Source organism: Ovis aries, unplaced genomic scaffold (assembly GCF_016772045.2).
Source record: "Ovis aries strain OAR_USU_Benz2616 breed Rambouillet unplaced genomic scaffold, ARS-UI_Ramb_v3.0 scaffold_195, whole genome shotgun sequence".
NCBI lineage: Eukaryota > Metazoa > Chordata > Mammalia > Artiodactyla > Bovidae > Ovis > Ovis aries.
In genome coordinates, this window is record NW_024599815.1 from 1 (window position 1) to 17,841 (window position 17,841).

At 49.9% G+C, this 17,841-nt stretch overlaps 1 pseudogene; it reads left to right on the plus strand.

Moving 5' to 3' along the window:
- The first annotated feature begins 2,638 nt into the window (after window positions 1-2,638).
- On the plus strand, window positions 2,639-17,302 carry LOC121818480 (adenosylhomocysteinase-like; annotated as a pseudogene).
- The last annotated feature ends 539 nt before the right edge of the window (window positions 17,303-17,841 follow it).

Consider the following 17,841-nt stretch of genomic DNA (forward strand, 5'->3'; position numbering starts at 1 on the left):
CCTAAATAAAATAGAGCTGTTACACTGAGCTGTAACACTGATTTGTCTAAGAGCTTAATAACACTCCGTTCAAGACCTGAGAGCTATAACACACTCTGTCCAAGATCTGAGAGCCGTGACACGCCGAGAGAGGGCTTTAACATCGATCACTCAAATCTTTGCTGTGACGATAAAAACGGGAGCATACACTCCTGACACTAAGAATTTCTGGAACTTCCTGACAGTCCAGTGGTTAAGACTCTGCACCCACGCAGGTGTGTGATCCCTGGCCGGGAACTAAGATGCCACATTCCAGAAGAAGCACGCAAAACAAACTCAAAACTCTTAAGATTTTCTAGTTATCAAAACAACAGAGAGAGGGTGAGAACACAAACCACAAATCTGGAGAAGATATCTGCAGCACATATAATTAGCAAAGGACTAATACCCAGAATATGTAAAGAATTTCTATTAGTTGAAAAGAAAAACAAACCACCTAGTTTTAAACAGGCAAAGACATGAACGGAACTTTTACAAAGAAAGACTCTCAGATGGGTTATAACATATGAATAGATGCTCAACCTCATTAGTCATGGTAGTCAAAGAAATGCAAATTAAAACCACAATGAGATATCACTTCATACCTGCCAAATAGGCAAAATAAAAAATAGTAGGCTGATAAGGGTAAACAACAGCATTTATCCACTGCTGGTGGGAGTATAGACTGATGCAACCACTTTGGGAAACAGTTTAACATTACTTTGTTAAGTTGAACCTGAGCATATTTGTTTAAGAAATTTGACTCCCAAATTATATCTATATTTATATACACACACAAGAATATTAAAGCAGTATTCTTTGCAATAGCAAAAAACTGAAACAACCCAATATCCATCAACAATAGAATGAATAAATAAGTGGATTAAACAGAAATGAAAATAAGTGAACCAGAGCTATAATATCTACATGAATGACCCTCAAAAGCAATGTTGAAAGAGAAAGTAAGTTGCAAAAGAATACACACATTGTATGATTTCATTTATACAAAGACCAAACAGTCAAAACTAAATAATGTGTTGTTTAGGATAGTCATAAAGTAAAATCCATTTTAAAAAAGCAAGAGAATAATAAAGACATTAATCACTGCGGTGGTGACTCAGGGATGGGGAGAAAGGGCATTGATAATGGAGAAGGGTAACAGGCCACTTTTGGGGTAAGGCAGTGTTTCATTCCATGTACACTTGGATTACCTGGACACAGGTGGTCACAACAAGTGGGTGAGATGGGGCTGGAAGATGGAGCCAAATAAGAGAAAAAGGAACATTAATACTTGGAGAAAAGGAGAGGAAGTTGCTTAGACCAGAGAAGGCAGTGTGGAGTGTGGAGTGAAAGCCAAGGGCACATTGTGTGCAGCAAGGAGGTGGGTTGGGATGCAGGCTGAGGCACGTTGGTCTGGCTTCCCTACTGACCTGGCTGGAGCAGTTTCAGCAGAGACCTGGGGTGGAGACCAGGCAACTGAGGACTGAGTGGGAGGTGAGAAAGCACAGACTCAGAATGGGTCAATTCTGAAAAAGTATGAGAGCAGCTGGGTGGAGGTTGGGAAGGGGTTCCTATAAAGATGATAAAGGGTCTTCACATGGCCATTAAATCCACAAGGAGAGTTTCACAGCCCTCAATTTGATAAAAATTTTTGTCAGTCTGACAAGTGGTGACAGGGATGTGACCAGCCCTGTCAGACACTGTGGTGAGGGGATAAATTACTTTGGAAAACAGTTTGGCAAGACCCAGTTTGGAAAGTTAAAACATGCCTTTAACTCAGAAACTTCATCCCTAAGTACATTTATGACTCAGACACCTACTCAGGTGCACTAAAAGACAATGTTTATTTTTCCATTTATGCAATAATGGCAAAATGATACACAAACTGAATGTCAGCAAATAGGAGAACAGATAAATTAATCATGGGATGTAGACAATAAAATACTATACAACAGCAAAAATGAATACATTCCAAGTCTATGCATTACTCTTACAAATATAATATCAACAGGAAAAAGCAAATTGCTGAAGGGTAAGACAGTACGTTACCATTTACATGAAGGTTTTAAACACAGGAACAATTCTAAGAAGCATTTAATGATTTCTACATATGTAGTAAAAGTATAAACACATATACAAATTTAACTAAACTCAGGATAGTGGCAGGAGGGTGGAAGGCCTACGATGTGCTAGAAATTTGACATGTTGCAGCTTTACTTATAATCTGTATGGTAGGTATCATTCTGCCCAGCTTACAGAAGAAACTGAGGTTCAGGAAAGAGAGCTGGTTGGAATTTCAAGTTTCATCCGGTTTTGAGATGGGTTTCACTGGTTGAACGAAGGAAAGAATGGAGTTTGTTCTTAGGCTCTCTCTGAGATCCTTTTGCTACCCAGTGCGGGAGGTGGAAGGACCGCTTGGAATAAAACTGCTCTGTAGACCGAAGTCCATTCCGGTCCCGCCCCTGTGCGTTAGACCCCGCCCCGACGGCTCAGCTCGCTCGAGACTCATGAATATGCAAGACAGGGGAGATATTTAAAGGCGTGGGCGCCAGGCGCAGGTCCCTACCCGCCGCCCAGCCCGCGCCTCTTCCCATTCCTAGGCCCGGCCCCTTCTGCGTGCATCAGTCCGTGCGGAAACGCTGCCAGCATGTCGGACAAGCTGCCTTACAAAGTCGGTGAGTTACAGGACGTGCAGCCAGCCGCATCTGCTCCGCACCTGCTGGGGACCTGTTAGGGCTGCGGCCGCGGGGCCGACCTGGGGCGCTCAGAGGACCCTCTTGAATCACTGGCACGGCGCGGTCTTGGCCCCGCGTGGTCGCCTGGGGTTGGAGTTCTCCCGCCGCAGCTAGCGTGTCTTGGCGTGAGGCCGCGAACTACAAGTTCCGGCGTGCCCCGCGAGGCAGGGTGCAGCGGCGCGGGCTGCGGAGCGGCGGCGTGGGCTGTGGAGCGGTGGCGTGTTCCGCGCAGAGTCGCCTGGGGTAGGGGCCAGCGCGCACCTGGCCACGGCCTGGGACCAATGGCACCTGCCGGGACCAATGCTAGGAGCCTGGATCCTGCCTCCTGGGCCTGGACCGGCCTTGACCAACTGGATGGCCCCGCAAGTGCCCACGCCTCGTTGAGCCTCCTACGGGAAGGCGAGGTACTGGCGCCCGAAGGGCGCGTCGGGGAGAGGCCTGGAGACTGAGCCCGAGGCCGGGCAATTCCACTCACCGGGGACCTTCGGCTTGTTATTCAACCTCGGGTCACTCACTTGCCCAGCAAGAACAGTCCTACGTAGAATCTCGAACTTTGGGGTGGTTAGAAAAATCCTTCCTGCTGTCCTATGTATTGAAGCTGATACACTGATCCTTAACGTTTACTGGGCGTTTACTGTGGCATGGGCACCACTTCCTACCTTTCTTATAGATTAATTCATTTTATTCTAATGACTTTTAGGGTAGGGACTGTTACTCATTTTATGGATTTACTGAGACACAGGAAAAAAGGTAACTTGCCCACACTTTACAACTGGGAGGTGCTGGAGTAGATGCACCCAGGCCGCTCATCTTTTCACCACTGTGTATAAGTGAACACATTTGGAGTAATCCTAATGACCTTTAAGCAGAAACCGGTTCAGGCTGGCTAGCAATTTTGAAAGTAAATCCAGCACACCATTCAACCTGGAGAAAAGCATCAACATTTATAGAGCACTTCCTATGTATCTGGGGATTTGCATTCGTTTACAGAATGATCTTTAGGTGGACTTTATCCCATTATACAGAGGAAGAAACTGAAGCCCTAAAAGGAAATAACTTCCAAAAACTCTGGAAAATAGTAACTTACCAAGAGTAGTTTATCATGTAGCAGGCAGAGTAGGTTATTGTCCCTGTTGTGTGGATGAAACTGAAGCTCAGATTAAGCAAGGTCCAGTGGCTGAGCTGGAAAAGAGGCTTGTTATTACTATGGAGAGATGTGTGGGTTAAGGGTTGAGGGCTTTGCGTTGTGTGGGAGGAGATAAGGCTACATTTGGAAGTAGAGGAACTTGGCTAAGTAAGGTTGAAAGGAAACCTCCATCAGGGAGGGCTGTGCCAGGCATTGCCCATATGGCATCTTTAATCCTTGGGCTCAAGGAAGGTTAGGATTATTCCCACTTCACAGATGAAGAAACAGACTTAGGGTTTTGCTACTTTTCTTGGCTTGTCCTAGGACAGGTGTTTAGTCCTCAGCTCTCTGGGCACCAAACCCCAGAGCTTAGAGTGCCAGACCCTCCTGTGCTCCTGGAGTTGAGGGACCCATGAAAACACCAGGGCTGGCACAGCTGTATCCTGAGGGCAGGGAAAGTTCTTCTTCGCTAGAGGGACAGGGAGTGGCAGAGGAGTGGAGCTTAGGATAGGACAGGAACCATTGTCCACTACTGGCCCCTCCCAGGAGCCTCTGGCTCTACCAGCCCTGCCTGGCCACCAGTCCCACCCCTACTCTTGACTGGCTGTCAAACCTGGGGCAAACACTTCTCTGAGCCTTTCCTCATTGGTAAATATTGAGAGTTGGGCTAGGTTCAGATTTTTTTTTGGTGACCCGTCTACTGCCCGCCCCTTTCGTGGACCTTCTCTCCAGTCTTAACAAGGATGATCAGTAAACATGGCCGACCCTCTACTGTGCCCAACCCAGCTGAGCACTAGAGATACAATCTGTTTTGTAAGTGAGAGACCTGCCCACTTCTCTGACTCCACAACCACCACCCCAGTCCTGGGCTCCTCCTCACAGGTCTCCATGAGCCTCTTGCATCGTAGATCTTTGCAGCAACCAAAGAAGCCTTCTCAAAGACAAGTCTGGTCATGGGACTCCTTAAAACTCTACAGGAATAAAGGCTGACTCACCATCTTACTCCCTCCACTAGTCACCCTGGCCTGCTCTCAGTTCCTCCAGCAGCGTATACCAAGTTATTCATTCTTTCCAAAGCACCTACTGTGTGCCAGGTACTGTATCAGGTGCTGGGAGGAGCCTTCCAGGCTGAGAGAGCTGCTTGGGTTAAAGCCCTGAGGCGGGAATATGAAGACAGTAAGGAGGTTTGCATGGTTGAGCAACTAGTGAGGGGAGAAAAGGGTGGAGAGGTGGGCAAGAAGGGTGAGCAGACACCTGGGTACGCACTGTGGCCATGTGAAGAGTTGGTTAGGGAAACCATTGGAGGCTGGGATGCTTTTTCACTTTAGCAGAAGAATGGTGATACATTTTAAAATTTAGATTTGTTTCTCTGACTTTTGTGGGGTATTGTTTGGTTTTTTAAAGATCTAACTCTTATTAGGTGATTCTTGAATCAGGCAGCATCCCAACTAGCCACTTGAAGAGCTCGCCTGTGGGTGTTTTACTTTCATTTTAGGTTCAAAGGATTCATTAACAAAAAAATCCACTTGTTATACACAAACAGTTAGACAGTTGTTAAAAGCAAAGAAATAGAAACAATAGAGAGGGGTAATACCATCATCATGAAATGGGGCTGACAACCTACATCCAAACTTGAACGGTGCTGGGACATCCCGAGTACCAGCAATCTGGACTCTCAGTTGGGAAAAGGGTCCTGGGCAGTGGTTCACCCCACGGGTGAGACTTCAGATTGCAGTTTTGGGGGCTCCTGCTGTAATCCCAGGCTGCAAGCTTCATATCAGTTTGCATGCAAAATGCAGCTCTTGTTTTCCTTAACTTTTACAATGCTCCTTGTTACCTCTTGTGAAACAAGGGCCCCGGGTGGGAGTCGGTTTTGGCCAGGCCTCCAGGGGCTCAGGAAATTCCAAGACCCACTCCTCTCTTAACCTAAGGTGTGGCTTGACTTGCTGGTAACCAAAGCAGACACATAGTCCACGCAGGGTCAGAAGTCAGTCAGAGGGCTCTCCTGCTTCTGAAGCCTGAACAAGACGACCTCCATCTTCATTTCCCTAACATGGGGAGAATAGCAGGGAGACCAGTGAGGCGGCTGCTTCAGTGATCCAAGGTGGTGAGATGCTGTTGGATTGCTCATATTTGGGATGTTGAGACAACAGTGCTGATGAGTTGGAAGAGGGTGAAAGGGGAAAAGAGGAATCAAGAAATCATAAGTTTCGGCTAGAGCAGCTGGTTGAATGGTGGTTTCACTTCCTAAAATGAGGAGGCTGGGGTGTAACAAGTTTGGGGTGAGAAAAGGAGTCGTGAGGGCTCAAACTTGATACATTATCTAGATGGACAACCAAGATGCTGAGTAGGCAGTTGAATTGAGTTGAACCTGAGTCTCAGGTTCAGGGAGAAGTTTGGGCTGGAGATGAACAGGTGGGAGACACTGTAGAAAAGGTATTTCAAGCCATAAAGTGGGATGAGCTCATCTGGTAGGAAAGACGGGGAGATGATGGAGCCATGAGGGCCTCCAAACTTTGAGAGTCTGTTACAGGAAGAGGAACCAGGAAGGTGGAAGGAAACCACAGAAAGACAGCCAAGCCAAAAAGGGATTCAGAAGAAGAGCGCTGTTGGTACTGCAGGGAGAAACATAGATAATTGACCAATGGCTATGCCTTACGGAGACCTTAGGGAGAGCAGTTTCAGTGGAGTAGTGAAGTCATCAAAGAGGTAAGAGGATATGGGATACTGAGTAATTTCATGGAGCATATAGGATTCCCTGGCTCAGCAGTAAAGAATCCACCTGCCAATGCAGGAGATGTGGGTTCGACCCCTGGGATGGGAAGATCCTGGAGAAGGCAATGGCAACCTACTCTAGTATTCTTGCCTGGAAATCCCATGGACAGAGGAGCCTAGTGGGCTACAGTCCATGGGGTCACAAGAGTTGGACACGACTTAGTGACTGAACCACCACCACCATGCCATTTTATATAAGGCAATTGAGCATCTGAGAATTTTGGTATCCATAGAGGTTCCCAGAACCAGTCCCCTGTAGGTATCAAGGGATAACTAAGCATCCATTGAACGAAGATATAGACTAGTGTCAAAATCCAATGATCATGCTAACAAAACCCCAAATTGAGCAGTTAACCTGCCAGTTACAGGCAAGGTAGGTTTGGGTAGATCTCTGTGGAAGAATGTGCTCCCTGCAGGCAGGTTGTTTGTTGCTTGCTTGTGAAAGAGGGGAGACCTGGCCTGTGCATGCCCAGTTTTTCCCTTCTAAGTTTACTAATTAAACAGGTCACTCCACCTCCCATGGGGCAGACAGAGACCAAGAGCTGTTAGTTACACAGATGAGTTCCCTCCAGGTGGGAAGAAATGACAGGGTGGAGAAACATTTCTCTGTCTTTGAGGAGATCAAAGAATGGTGCTGAGTCCAAGGTGTTAGCTTGTATCACTTAGGAGTGTTGAAGTCACCAAGAGTGGTGATTAGGAAGATGGAGAACCAGGAGCTAAAATCTTTAGGGAATGAGGAGGTTGGTAGGTGGCAAGCAGAAAGGGTAGTAAGAGGCATGTATGCTGACAGCTATTTATCTTTCAAGGAGCACTTACCTGTGTTGTAATCATGTTCCTCTGTGTGTTTGTCTTAGTCACTCCGTTGTGTCTGACTCTTTGCCACGCCATGGACTGTAACCAGCCAGGCCCTCTATCCATGGGATTCTCCAGGCAAGAATACTGGAGTGGATTGCCATTCCCTTCTCCAGGAGATCTTCCCAACCCAGGATTGACCTGGGTCTCCTGCATTGCAGGCAGATTATTTACCATCTGAGTCACCAGAGAGGCCCTTATGTTCCTGTGGGATTCTTTAATTAAATGTGTTCTCCCACAAGGCTATAAGTAGGCTGCGGTTAGGCGGGGACCATGTCTTTCTTTTTGACTGCCCTGGATCCAGGAAATCCTTGTGGAATCAGTGAGACTGCAGCCAGCCTTGTGTTTGAGTCCACAGGGGATGAGTGTGGAGTGGAGGGTGCTTCATGGTTCATGGGATGAGGTAGCTCATAAATTTCCGTCCATCTTGCCCCTGCAGCTGACATCAGCCTGGCCGCTTGGGGACGCAAGGCCCTGGACCTGGCAGAGAATGAGATGCCGGGCCTGATGCACATGCGAAATGTACTCGGCCTCCAAGCCTCTGAAGGGCGCCCGCATTGCCGGCTGCCTGCACATGACCGTGGAGACCGCCGTCCTCATTGAGACCCTCGTTGCCCTGGGTGCTGAGGTGAGGCCTGAAGCAGTTCTTGCGGAGCCTGGAACTCGATAGTCTTGTGTCCCCTCAGGCCCAGGAGGGCTCCAGCTCCAGCCTTGTCACGGGCGCCCCTCACTGCCATTTGTGGTGACTGTTCTGCTGATTTGCTCACTGGGAAGATAGCGTCTGGTTACCCTCACATTCTCCTGACTGGGAAGCTCTAGCAGGAAAGACTCAAGCCCAGAGCCCTATTGAATCATCTAAGGGTCTGGCTCCCATAGGCCCTCATGAGGTCACGTGCCTGCCCTTGGCCAATCATGGCTGCTGGAAAGATGGTGCTCTCTGATTGGTTCAGCCTGGGTCATGTGTACCAATGATTGCAGTTCTTCCAAGTTCTCTGAAGATGTTTTACAGTGGGCGGGGTTGGTGGTGCAGGGCAGCCAGAACCAACTAGTGAGTCCAACAGGGCTCAGTCCTTGGCCTACTTCTTTCTTCTCACACTCTCTTCAGTGGTCTGATTTTATGGTTTTAAATATTGTTTATGTGGTTATGTCATAACATAAACGATATATGATATGGTACATCGTATCCAGCAACTGATGTACCATCTCCACTTGGAGATCTGATTGACATTGCAACCTCAACATGTCTAAAGAAACTCATGATTTCTACACTTCTGGTGTCTTCCCCATGTAAGTAATTACAGGCTTCAGCCTTAGAGATTCTCTCTGTTCAAAACCTGGGTCATCCCCAACTCCTCTTTCTCTCTTACTTCAACAAACTAATCCTCCCAACAAATCTTGTCAGCTCAGCCTTCAGAATAATATTTATCCTCCACTGCTACAGTTGCATATCTTGTCTTAACGCTAACAACAGCTTCTTCACTTGTCTCCTTGCTTCCTTGTGGAGCCCTTCCTCCACAGGGCAGAGCCTTGTTTTCACATAAGTTAGGCCTTGTCACTGCTCTGGCTCCCATCTACTCACCAGGGTCCCCAGCCTGTGGTTGCAGAACCAGTTGGATGTAGATCCCAGGCCTCTCATCACTATATTCAGGGCCTTTTCTTACCCATCTAGTGACCCTGGTCTTCCGACCTGGCTGTGACCAGCCCTGTCTTGCTGGCTCTTTCAGGTGCGGTGGTCCAGCTGCAATATCTTCTCCACCCAGGACCATGCAGCAGCTGCCATTGCCAAGGCTGGCATTCCAGGTGAGTCCTTCTTGGAGGATACAGGAATTCAGGAAGGGGCTCTGATTTTCTGTTTGCTTCACTTCACTTTTACTGCTGCAGACCTCCCTACAGCATGGGAGAGAGTCATGGCCACAGAATCCTAGCCTAGAGACCCATTGGAAAGAGTCGTTTTGTCCAGCCGTCATCTCAGATCCTATTGAAAGCACTTACTTGCCCTAGTCAAGTCAGTGATTGGGAATCACATGGTGTTGAAGAGGGAAGTTCCTTAAAAGGAGGATGTGGATCTGTTTCGAAAGAATCAGGGAGGGCTACTGGGCAGAAAGAGTCCCAGAGACCCACTGCATAGTAGCTGGTAGTCTAGGGTACTGGGGAAGGACCACAGCCAAAGAGGAAGGACTCTCACAGGCTGCTGGAGAAACAGAAACAAGTCTGCTCGGGCTTGGGGAGGTGGTTCGGTCTGACGATGATAAAATAGGACATTCATTCACAGTTCCTTCTAACCAGCTGTGGGTGGAAGGTAAAGAATTGGGAAAGACCTGTCCAGTGACTCACCTGGCATGTCCCCAACTCCTCAGCCTAGTTTGGACTCCATGGCGCCTTTCTGGAAAGACCTTGTTTTCAAGACCATTATCTGCCCCAGTTTGAGGGAGGGAAGCTGGCCTTGCTTGGCAGGTGTCCTTTGCTCACAGGAGGTTCCTGGAGCCCGCACCTGTGTCGCAGTTGTACCAAATGATGGGAGGAGCCTGGGCTGGCAGTCAGGAGCACTGGACTCTGTTGCTTGCTCAGCAGTGCCGTGCTGGGGCTCTGGTGGCCCATTGGTTAAGACTTGGAGCTTCTAGTGCAAGGGGCATGGATTTGATTCCTGGCTGGGAACTAGGATCCACATGCTGTGCGGCCAAAAACAGCAATAGCGGAGTGTCATGATGAGTGACCTGGGCACATCTCAGCCCCTCTCTGGGCACATCTCAGCCGCTTCTCTGGGCATTCGTAGGTGATGATGATGGTAATGCCAGCCTCACAGGGTTTCTGTGAGGACAAATGAGATGGGGGCAAAAAGCAGTTAGAGTAATGCCTAACACAGAAAGTGCTCCATACACGGTAGCTGCTGTTAATAGATTTTGGCCAGACGTTGCCTAGGATAACGTACTACAGAGACTGTGGGCCCATCAGGTCCTTTCAGTGCAGAATGAACCCTGGATCTTGTCTCTTGAGTCCACCTAATGTGGCCCCTCCTCCCATCACACCTCCCTCCCAGCAGTAGGCACTGTGGAAAGATCCCGGTCACTGTGAGCTGGGGGCCCAGACAGACGAGGGTAGGAAAAGAAAGAAAAGAGTAAGAAAGGAAAGAATTCTTTCCAGATACTTATATATAGGTCTGTGTTTGGCTTTTGTCTCACTTAATCTATACTACTATCCACAATGAAAGTGAGACTCAGAGGTGAAGTGCTTTGCCAAAAGTCGCACAGCTGGTCAGTGCAGAACCAGGATTCACACTGATACCTCTGGCTCCAAGTTGTGTCCTTAGCACTGCTGAGCCCTCAGAGAGGCTGGAGGTGGCTGGGGATTGAAATTAGGAAGGAGATAGTCTTGAGTCTACCTAGGTGGGTCCCTGGAGCAGGTGCCATAGTGGAGGGCCAGCCCTGACATGCCGCTCACTTCCAGTGTACGCCTGGAAGGGCGAAACGGACGAGGAGTACCTGTGGTGCATTGAACAGACGCTGTACTTCAAGGACGGGCCTCAACATGATTCTGGACGACGGTGGTGACCTCACCAACCTCATCCACACCAAGTACCCGCAGCTCCTGTCAGGTGAGTAGGGCAGGTCGGTGGGCTGGGTGCTAGTGGTCTAAATGGGGTCTTGTTTGTCCACATGAGAGCAGGCCTGGCAGGACTCCTGGTGCCTCAAACAGCTGATTTTGTGGAAGATGGGATATCCGCAGGCTCCTGTAAGCATGCTGGGGCCTGTCTCCTGGGCTGGGAAGGCTGAGATGATGGCCCGAGGGCAAGCACAAGGCCAGGGCTGAGAACAGCTGGGAAGCTTTGTTAGGGTGGGGAGGAAGTAGGGAATGTTATAGTGAGTGCAGCACGGCAGCTTCCTTCACTGGAGCCTTAGTGAAGATCTGTGTAAAGACTATAATAAACTCAGCAAGAGAGTTGGGCTTGATGCTGAGGGCAAAGGAAGTAATTGGGTGTATTGAAAAGACGTCTCTGAAAATATACGTGTTAAGTGGCTGCTGTGTAGAGGACGCTGTGGGGGATGGCAGTGGGGATGGACAGTCTGTGAGTTGTTGGGAGGTAGAATCATGAGGCCTAGTGAAGGTGGCTCCCTCCTGTTGGCCCAGGTGATTAGGTGGACTGTGGTATAGGTTCCAGAGATGGGAACCCGAAAGAGGAGCATCTTTAGAAGGCAAAGGTGAGGCATTCAGGTGAGTTCAGCTGTGGGCTCTCTCAGGCTTGGAGTCCCATCCCAGAGGCCACTGCTTCCTGGCCTGAAATCTGTCCCTCCTCTCGTTCAGGCATCCGAGGCATCTCTGAAGAGACCACAACGGGGTCCACAACCTGTACAAGATGATGGCCAATGGGATCCTGAAGGTGCCAGCCATCAATGTCAACGACTCTGTCACCAAGGTGGGCCTGGGGAGCAGCTCAGAGCAGGCTGAGGAAGGCCCCGGGAGGCTGCTGATGAGGAATTTAACCCTCACTTGCTGGGGAAAGGGGTTGTAGGCAGAGTGATGAGTGCATTAAAGAGACAAAGGATTACGAGTGATCCTTAGAGCTGGGCATCGGGAGGTTTAAAGTGAAGCAGATGCTTTGGGCGGTCTCTCATAGTTGATCCTCAGGAAGCCTTCTGGACTGGCTGAGAAAGACTGGGGAGAAAGTCGCGGCCGAGCAGGGGCAAAGGGCACATGACACACAGCTGGTGGGGAGAAGTCCCAGGAGGTGATCAGCACAAGGCCCAGCAGGCTGAGATATTGAGAGTGGGTCTGAGGCTCGGGGCTTTGCCCGCCCCATCTCCGCCTTGCCCCTCTCCTCACAGAGCAAGTTTGACAACCTCTATGGCTGCCGGGAGTCCCTCAGATGGCATCAAGCGGGCCAGACGCATGATTGCGGGCAAGGTGGCGGTGGTTGCAGGCTATGGCGACGTGGGCAAGGGCTGTGCCCAGGCCTTGAGGGGATTCGGGCCCGTGTCACGGAGATTGACCCCATCAACGCACTTCAGGCTGCCATGGAGGGTATGATAGAGGGGTTGGCCAGCTGCTGGGGCCAGAGGAGGCGTGGCCACCCGGCTGACCCGCGGGGCTGTGTCTACACAGGCTATGAGGTGACCACCATGGATGAGGCCTGTCAGGAGGGCAACATCTTTGTCACCACCACGGGCTGTATCGACATCATCGTTGGCAGTAGGTGCCGGTGTGGTGGGGGGTCCTAGGGAGTGAAGGAGGGGCAGGCGGGGCTGCCCTTGGTCGCTGACCTCTCTCACGGGCTGAGGCTCCCCACAGGCACTTTGAACGGATGAAAGATGATGCCATCGTGTGTAACATCGGGCACTTTGACGTGGAGATCGATGTCAAGTGGCTGAACGAGAACGCTGTGGAGAAGGTGAACATCAAGCCCCAGGTGAGGAGCCCCAGCCCTGCCAGCAGGCTCAGCAGATGGAGCGAGGAGGGCAGGCCCATGGGCTGGCCGCCGAGGAGGACAGATGACGAGGCTCTGGCGACCTGGGCAGTGGGATGGGAGGAAGAGGTTTCAGGCTGCTAAATTGGAATCTTGGAGGAGGCCACGGGTCCTCCTGTTTTAAAGCTCCCTGGAGGATTCTGATGTGCAGCCGAGGCTGAGTACCACCACATCTGTCTTGCTGATTGATTTTATTTTTGGCTATTATGTACACAGGCTTGTTGTGGCGGCTTCTCTTGTGGACCATGGCCTCTCGAGTGCAGGCTCAGTAGTTGTGGCATGCAGGCTTAGCTGCTCTGAGGCATGTGGGATCTTCCTGGACCAGGGATCAAACCCGTGTCCCCTGCACAGGCAGATTCTTACCTACTGGACCACCAGGAAATTCCACATTTAGCTTTTTACTAAGTATGGTGATTGAGAGCCTGGGATCTGTCCTCAGACTGTCCAGGCTCAAATTACAGCCACTTTGTAATATCTGGCTCTGGGCAAGGAACTTAACCCTTTAAACTGCAGTTTCTGTATCTGTGAAATGGGGATAATACCAGTACTTAATTTAAAGGATTGTTAGTAGAATTAAATGTAATTTTTATATATTGTATACACACACACATACACAGTTACGTGTGTGTTCTTAGCCCAGGGCCTGTGCCAGTAATAATATTAACAATACCATTAGCTAATATGTAGTACTTAAACTAAGTGCCTTGCACATGTGAGCTCTTTAAATTCTCACAGTAGATGTATGAGGTCTGTAGTTCAGAGTTGTTTAATAAATACTGGCTTTTATTATTAACTGTGTGTCCCAGTCCCTATGCCGGAGGTTGTATTAGGGCAGTCTAGGCCCTTTGTGGGCACTGCTGGAGGCAGGAGGCCTGCTGGGCAGGACGATGGGATGAGGATGGGGTGGACACTGGAGCAGCGCCTGCCAGTCCTTACCACTGCTCTGCCCGCTTGCAGGTGGACCGCTACTTGTTGAAGAACGGGCGCCGCATCATCCTGCTGGCCGAGGGCCGTCTGGTCAACCTGGGCTGTGCCATGGGCCACCCTAGCTTTGTGATGAGCAACTCCTTCACCAACCAGGTGCTGGCGCAGATCGAGCTCTGGACCCACCGGACAAGTACTCCGGGGTCCACTTCTTGCCCAAGAAGGTGTGTTCCTACCTGCACCCTGGCCAAGGGTCACGTGACCTGGGCTCCCCAAGCTGGGCTTGCCTCCACTCTTGAGGATCTTAACAGGGTTCCCCTCAGGGCAGAAGTCATTCTCTCCATTTAACAGAGGAGGAAAGTGAGGCTCAACGCACGGAATAACTCTTGAGTAGCCAGGCTAGGTGGTGAGAAGAGCATGGGCTTTGGAGAGACACATCCAGGTTTGAATCTCAGCTTGTGTAACCAGGTTACTTAACTTCTGAGCCTCCATTTCCTTCTCTGTAACGTGAAGTACCTCTGTAAGGATTATGAGTACTTCCTTGAGTCACAGGTCACAAACACACATGGCCACTAAGTTTGAATGGGCGGACCTGAGCAAGGAACATGCGCCCAGTGGAGGGGCTGGCTGCCTGTTATCAACCTGGGCCCTTTGGGTCAGGGCTCCTGACATTTCAGAGGAAGCCAGATACCAATATTTTTGTGTGAAATATTCAATTTTAAATATAACCAGGTGGGTTAACTGGGACTTGTTTGTAAGCCAAATGCAGCCTAGAGGCTGCACAGGCCTTGGAAGAGGGTGATGCTGCTAACACACTGAGCATGGCCCGTGACATTCTGCGAGCATGTGGTCAGGGTAACCATGACGATGAGGTCATCTGACATCAAATGCAGTGCTCATCCTAATACCCCACGCGCTGCCCTCCCTCAGGGGTCAGAATGCTGTGTCTTAGTGCTGACTCTTTAGCATCATGGGCAAACTTGGTTTTGCTACTTAGCCTGATTGGACCTCAGTGTCCCTCTCAGCTAAGTGGTGAGAGTAGTTCTTGCTTCCAACCTTTGACTACTGGTGAGGCTGTGATAGAGTCTTCATATCTCCCTCCCACCCTTTGAGAAGCTGGTTCTGCCAACTAAGGAGAAGTAGGAAGAGGCCAGGGTGTCTGTCCCCTGAGCCAGCCAACTCCTCTCCCTCAGGTACTGTCTTGTCTGACCAGATGTTTCACCTGTGAGGGCCTCAGGGGCTGTCCTGTCCTGTGCAGCCTGCCAGGTCCCCATGCTTGTTGTAGGGTTTAAAAAGCCTCATTTGAACCCTCATCTGATCTCAATTGGAGGAAACAGGGCTGTAGTGAGAAAAGGGGCAGGCCTCTGAGATGAGACCAGGGTTGGAAGTGAAAGGTAAAGAGCTCACCTCCTACCCCGGCACCTGACCCCATCTTCTCCTTTCTCCATCACTGTCATGGCATGGGTTGGGGACATGCTTCACACTCACGTGCAGTGTGTGGGGCAAGGGATTATATATCTTGGTTAACCATAATGACAGCATGAGCAGCCCCTCATTTATTAAGGTGCCTGCACCATGCCCTCTTGAATATCACTGATGTTTGTAAGAACTGTGAGAGATCCAGCCTACAGATGAGGGAACTTAAGGTTCAGAGAGTGACTTGCCCCACAACTGTAAAGTACTGGACCAAGAATAGATCAGCCCTGTCTGTCTGGGCTGTTAACCATTACGACACGCTGCCCTCCGGGTGTAGGGTGCCCTCCAGTGTGGGGTGCAGGCCAGGCCAAGCGAGGGAGGATTCATTGTATCCTCGGGTCATTGGAGACCTTCATTCTGCCTCCAGAACTGCCATGGCCTTAGGGCTAGACTCTGCTCCTGCCTTTGCCTGCCTCTCCCCAGTTTCTTCATTTGTTGAATAGAAAAATAAACCCTGGCCTCCTTCGTAGGGATGTTTGCCTCTAATGAAACAGTGAATGTGAAACCACTTGGGAACATAAAGCTCTCTGGGCTGTGAAGTGAAAGTTGCTCAGTCGTGTCCGACTCTTTGCAACACCATGGACCCTATAGTCCACGGAATTCTCCAGGCCAGAATACTGGAGGGTAGCCATTCCCTTCTCCAGGGAAACTTCCCAACCCAGGGATCGATCCTGGGTCTCCCACATTGCAGGCGGATTCTTTACTAGCTGAGCTACCAGGGAAGCCACCATGCATCTGGGTTGTGGTTAAAGCGATTGTGCCATTATGGGATGGTGGTGGGATGGGACTTGAGTCAAGAAGTCACCCAGGCAGGGCTGCAGTCATCTGAAGGCTTGACTGGAGCTGGAAGAGTCACTTCACATCCTCGTGGGTGGGAGGTTCCTTGCCACGTAAGTGTCTTCTCCATAGAGCTGCTTAAGTTTCCTCTTGAGATGGCAGCTGGCTTCCCCAAATCCAGGGGAGAGCAAAGGAGGAAGCTGAAGTACCTTTTAGCTCCCAGTTTTCAAGTCACGCATCATCATTTCTGCTTCATTCTGTTTATTAGAAATGAGCCACTTGAGGGGTGAGGACGTAGGCTCCACCTCTTGAAGGAGGAAGGTGTTTTATTAATTTATAGACATTTTAAAGGATATATTTGGAAGACGGCTGTGGTCACCACTGCTCAGGAAGTACATTAAAACAACCACAACCAGTGTAATCCAAAAGGAATGCTATTGGTTCTGTAATGGCAGAGCGTCAGATTCAGACACTGGATCCGGGGATTCATGGGCATCAGAGCTCTGTCTTTCTCTGTTTCTTGGCTCTTCTGTTCTCCCTGCATTCACTTCACTTGTCAAATAAACTTGCTGTTGGTGAGCTGAGACCGATGGCCTCCTGTTTAGGAATCCTGAGAGTCCCTGTCATGAAAGTATGTCCTGTTCATTGATAAATTGCAGGAAGCATTTTGGTTAGCTGCTTAGGTTGATGGAGGGTGAAGGAGGAGATGTAACTGATGGTCCCACCAGGGCTGCCTGGAGGAAGATGTAATTTGATTCCCCCTTGAAGAAAAGCTGAGCAGCCCAAACCCACACATCCATTGTGAGGACAGGATGAAATAATACGCTTGACACTCAGCAGATGTCACAATAGAACCGTTCCCGCCTCTTTGGGCAGTGAGAAGATGGAGGTTAGGGGTCCCAGAGCATGGCACTGATTCCAGCTTTTCCTGTGTTTCTCCCAGCTGGATGAAGCAGTGGCTGAAGCCCACCTGGGCAAGCTGAATGTGAAGCTGACCAAGCTGACTGAGAAGCAGGCCCAGTACCTGGGCATGCCCCGTGAAGGTCCATTCAAGCCTGATCACTACCGCTACTGAGAACCGGGCCTGCCCTTTGCCTTCCAGCTGCTGTCCTTGCCTGGGTCCCACCTCTCCTCCCCAAGAGCAAATGGCACCACCTTTGAGATTGGTCTGATAATGTCCCCATCAACTCCTGGGCTCGCCACTCAGTCTTGGGCCTCTGCTGCATCCCCAAGCTGTTCCAAGTGTGGCAGGGGAAGTTGAGAAGTCCCCCTCTAGCCCGGGCCATAATGGAGGTGCATGGGGTTACCCACAGGGAACCATGAGCTCAGGGGTTCAGCAACTGCTCACTCAGTCCTTCCTTAGGCTGGAAGTTGGCAGTGGTGGTCAGAAAGCCCATGCACTTTACCATCCAGGCCTTCACTTGGCCTGTGGACTTTAGACTTATGTTCTTGGTTTACAGGTTCATTGGTTCCTCAGCCCATGACAGATGAGAAGGAGCTACGTCAAAGGGTGTGGAGGAACTGTGGGAGTTTGAATGCTCCAGAGAGCCTGGCTTAGTGCTTAGCATTCTCTTAAACCTCAGAACAATGAGGTTGGTACTTTTAGTCCCTATTTTACAGGGGTTAGAATATATTGTTCAGCAAGAAAAGACAAGAGGAAAGACAGCCAGCGGTTAAGAGGGCCAGAGAAACGTAAAAGC